The sequence below is a fragment of the Pteropus medius genome, unplaced genomic scaffold, assembly GCF_902729225.1.
Source record: "Pteropus medius unplaced genomic scaffold, Ma_sr-lr_union100, whole genome shotgun sequence".
Classification (NCBI taxonomy): domain Eukaryota; kingdom Metazoa; phylum Chordata; class Mammalia; order Chiroptera; family Pteropodidae; genus Pteropus; species Pteropus medius.
The window spans coordinates 10,015,015-10,020,165 of NW_024351073.1; the positions used below are offsets into that span (position 1 = coordinate 10,015,015).

The window sequence follows — 5,151 nt, forward strand, 5'->3', positions numbered from 1 at the left end:
GAATGATATCCAACAGTACAATCCTTAGCTTCTTTGGACCAGCATCATTATCATACTGTTTTTCTAATAAAGGAGTCCAATAATTTTTGCCAAGTGTTCATTCGACTTTTATTTTTTATAAAGATGAAACTAGCATTAAAAATGCAGTATTTTTCCCTTCACTGATACATTCCAAATTCAGATATATTCAGAGTGGGGGAAAAGGAGTGCCGAAATTTAAAATTAATTGACTTGCCTTTTTCATCTCCCAACTATCGTCAAATGATGCAATGCAACCAGTAGAAATGTCTTTCTGAGCCAACAATAGTATGTATAAGAAATATTGAAGAAAATGTCATTTCATGTCATACAGACTCAGTGCAATCTCTATTATAGAAATACATTTCAAAAGTACAGTATCTGTCATGGAAATGAATATTACATTTATTTAATCAAAAACATAAATATTCTCCCCAAAATTTCCTTTCCTGAGAAACTATTAAAACTGTCAAGGTGGAATTTAATCTCTCATAGTGTAGCATATCTAATAAACTTAATTACTTTTGTACTTTCTGGTGGAATTTTGGAGAGTCAATGCATGACATTCCCTGCAGATCCTACTGAGATCCAGTCAAGAATGCCTTACTGCCATCATTACAAATCATGTGTCCTTCTCTTGGATGGTGAAACTATTACTCAAAAGTAAACTATAATTTGAGAATATAGGAATTGACACTGAGATATATACATAAATATTTTATCTTGGTATATTACATATATATCATATATAAATCTTTCATCCAAATATCACATATATCATTTATATATGTCTCATATTAAATCAACCCTCAGGTACAAGACTTAATACACCTTCATAATTATTTCTTTTCTCTTTTTCTTTTTATTTAATGGGATATATATATACACACACACACACGCAGCACACACACACACACACACACACACACACACACACATATATATGCATTTTATAAAACAATAATATAGATTGGCTATCTAAGTCAGTATATATAGACATACCAAAATGTTTGAATGTCAAATATAGTATTCAGTATTCTGTTCTTAACATATTTAATTAATGTAACTAATCATTTTTTTTAGATGGGCATTGGAGTTGATTCATTCTTTTAGTTTTAAGTGTTGCAAAGTACATTCTATATAAAGATGTCTATAAGAAGGTACATTAAAGTTTTATATCGCCTTAATTACTTCCATGCAAATAATATACAAGTTTTAGAAGTCTGTATATATTTTAAATTACTCATATTACTTTATTTATAGATATTTATTTTAATTATGCATAGTGTGTATATATATTTGTAGTTTATTATATAATATTTTTTAAATCACAACTATTAACATCGGTGATTTGCATTCTTTCTTTGAAATATATATATAAGGCTATGCGAGAGATATTTTGCTCACTTTAGTTCTGTCTCTTTTATCAGTCTTATAAGAACTCCTTATGCAGATACTTATAATATGCTTTATTAGACTGCAATTCACTAATTTATTCTATTCTAGAAAAGAGGAAAAATCAGTTTGATTCTCTATGTTATGAGTACATTAGAATATTTTTATTGCTAGCTAAAATAAAACTAAGGAAAATTAACAATAACATGAATTTTGTTGACCTCAGAGGAAATTATCTCACATAGGACTGGTTTTCTTAAAAGCAAATGTTAAATATATGTTGAAGAAATAAATTTATTTGAAAAGAGAAAGTTAGTCACCAAATGTTAGGTTGATGTGAAAAAGAGGGTTTAGGCATACACAGAAAGTATCTTCAACCATATGTTTGTGTAATGAACCCAGCAAATCATTCAAATTCTTTTAGCTATACGGAAGCTATTGTGCTTAAAATAAGTATTCCTTATTTCAGTTTAATTTAACAGCTTATTTTACATATTACTATTTACCAAACACTATGACAGTTACTTGATGTATAAAAAATTATATCTGCTTAAGATGCTGAAATCTATAGAAAAATAGAATTATATGAAAAAATTATGATAATTTTAATGCAATTGTATAAGTTTTAAGAAAACAAAGAAAATAAAGTAGCTAAAGAAATGGTAATTCATCCAACTTGCCGCACTGTTTTTAACAGTGAACATACATAGATGTTTGTCATATGCCATATGTCTAAATGAACTACCTATATTCCTTTTCTTGTTTAATTCTCAATATGAATCATCATGTGGATCAATTACTATTACCATTATTATTGCTATTTTGTAATATCCTTATTTTGTAATGAGGAAGATGAGGATTAGAAAGGTTTGGTTTCGTTTCCATGGTTCCACAGTTTGTGAATGGTAGAGCACTGGATTATAAACCATGGCCATCTAACAGAACTTATAGAGATAACACACGATCCAAATCTGAAGTATGAATTAAAATCACTTAAACGTAGGGAGTGGTGGTGGTGTTGGTTAGTTGGTCATGTCGGCTGTATTGGTAGTGATGCTGATGCTGATGGTATGTGGGAGAGAGTGTAGTAAAAACAGCAAAAAATAGAATAAAATAGAGTGTTATTTTGGCAAATGTGTAAAGATACAAATTATTATAGCATGTACAGGAAACTATATATATATTTTATTTGAACATAAGGTACTGTAAGAAGAGCAAGTTAGAAAGTTGGATAATTATGAAGTATACAATGTAGGCAATCATATGGTAATCTGATCAGAGAAGGTTCCTATATAAATTCTAAGAAGCTTGGTATTTTTCTGATAATATGGGAAATAATTGAAGTGCTTGAAGAAAGGTAGGGGAGCAGTCATATTTTTGTTATTTACAGCTCATTCTGATCACGTGTTATTAAATTTATTGAGATATAATTTACACACATTAAAATGCATCTGAATGTATATACTTGCATAACTAACTTCACCCTAAATGGTCCTTCATGCACCTTTACAGTCAAACTTACCCATTGTGGCCCCAAATAATCAATTATTTATAGTGGCCAAAAACTAGAAGCAATCCAAATACGCATCAATAGGAGACTGGATAAACAAATAGGTATATTTATGCAATAGAAATTTTTTTTAAGCAATAAAAAGGAATCAACCATGATGCATATAGCAACACAGAGGAATCTCAAGAACATTATGCTAAAACAAAGAAGCCAGGCAGAAGAAAGCACTTTTACTGGAAATTCCCAAACAGCAAAAGCATTATAGAAAACAGATCTACAAGCATGCAAGACAATTTAAGGTAAGAAGATTGTTTAGATGACTTGATAAGAAAAGTCTTAATTATGGAGGTAATGCTAACTTTTGATAAGTATATCTGGATATTAAATTTCCTGGAGTTATATAATAGAACTGGAACTAAAAACAAACAAACAAAACATTGTTTTGGAATTCAAAATACTTGAGATTCAGATTTAAATTTTGGTTTTACCAAAGAAGTGAAGCTGTAAACTCTAGAAAGTTACTGTATCGTACTGAGATTCAGAATCCTATACCAAAGTTTTACATAACTGTTCTCATTGAGCTTTAGTATGAAATGGCATGACGTGTGTTAAAGTGCTAAATAGAGTACCTGGCTCATAATAAACTAATTTCAAATGAGTAGATCGATATAATTTCAGTACTATTATCTTATAAAAAAACAAATCACTTTTACCTTTTCAAGAGCTGAGGAAACATCCATTCAGTGTTTACAAACCTTGAGAAGTCGTGATCTTTCCCCTCCTCAGTCTCTACCTGGGCAGGTGCTGAGATGGTGGTATGAACAAGGGTGCTGGGACGGACTGGTCACTCTGCCTTGGCTTGGAAGACAGGATCAAGTGTGGGAGCAGGTAGGCAGGCAGCTGGTGGCCCTCCAGCTTGACTTTGATGAAATGGTTGCCCAGGGAAAATTCCTCCTCATCCAGCAGCCTGCCCTGGCCCATATCACCCAGTTTCCAGACCCTCCCCAGCACCATACTGGGCAGTTTGGATGTCATCAGCTCCTTGGCCTTGGTACTCATGCTCTTGCCATTGACGGGGGACAGCCTGGGAAGGCATCAGGGACTTCTCTTGGGGCACCATTAGCTGGGTGATGTCATTGGCAAGCACGTCGTCTACAATGTCCAGGCGCTTGGGCTTCAAAGCCTGGAGCTTGCTAAAGTTCTGGGTCTGCAAGGAGTGTCTGCATCTTGGCAGAAGTTTGGGAAGTCACAGGGAGAGGTCTGATGCTCACGCTCAGTCTTCTAGTAAGTCTCTCCCAGACTGGTCACCAATTCTTTCTTTTTGCTCTCTTTACCGAAGACATTGGACGTCTCCTTCTTGAAGGAGTTGATTATGTAGGCACAGACCTTGGCCAACTTGATCAGGTCATCGAACTTCCTGAGGACAGCGTCTGGGGACAGAGACTGGACGTCTTTGAAAAGGTCCTGCTCTTTGGCCCAGAGAGCTGTGGCTGTCGCAGATGAGGAGCCAGAAAAAACAATGGACTTCAAAGAGAAGAATGCTGCGGTCGACATCTGCTGCGCCGTTTCTCTATGGACAGGGCCCCGGGAGGGTCAATGCTGGGCATCCTAGGCACATGAACTTATTCCGGAATCCGTGCCAAAGGTGCTGAGCTTGCAGAATGGACACCGCCGGCCCACGACCCGCGCAAGCTCGTGGACGGACACCACTCCGCGGTGAGGCCGTGTATAATGGCAAAGAAGAAGTCAAGTCAGTGGTGTGCTCAGCCCAGTGCACATCCCTGGGAAATCTTGCTCGACCAGGTGCAGGGGGAAGGTGGTCTTGCCTCCTGTCCTGGCCCACGAAAAACCGCATGCACTTTAAGTCAAAGTCAGTATCCCCCAGCGCTGTGAATGGAACTCGTGGAAGCCGTAGTTCTCCTCCAGGGGTAGCAGCTTCTGAGTGTACTGCTGTCGCAACTCCTCAGCCATCAGCTCTGGCTCCTTCTTGCAGCGTGTATCCTTGCTGACCCAGCAGAACATGCTGCCAAAGAGAGTCCCAGCTGCTGTGGGGCCGACCTGCAGCTGAGACTAGGAACAGGGAGCCAAGCCAAACTGCATCTGCCCGCAGCCTGGCGGGAAGAGGCGGGGAGTGGTCTGCACTGCGCAAGCGCATCTCTCGGCCAAGGAGGTGCCCTCTGCTGAGCTGACAATTTGCTAGTACAATATCCGGGAGCTTATTTTTACAA

General features: G+C 36.8%; 1 pseudogene; it reads right to left on the reverse strand.

Moving 5' to 3' along the window:
• Window positions 1-3,712: 3,712 nt before the first annotated feature.
• Window positions 3,713-4,477, reverse strand: LOC120586110 (EH domain-containing protein 1-like; annotated as a pseudogene).
• Between the last annotated feature and the right edge of the window lie 674 nt (window positions 4,478-5,151).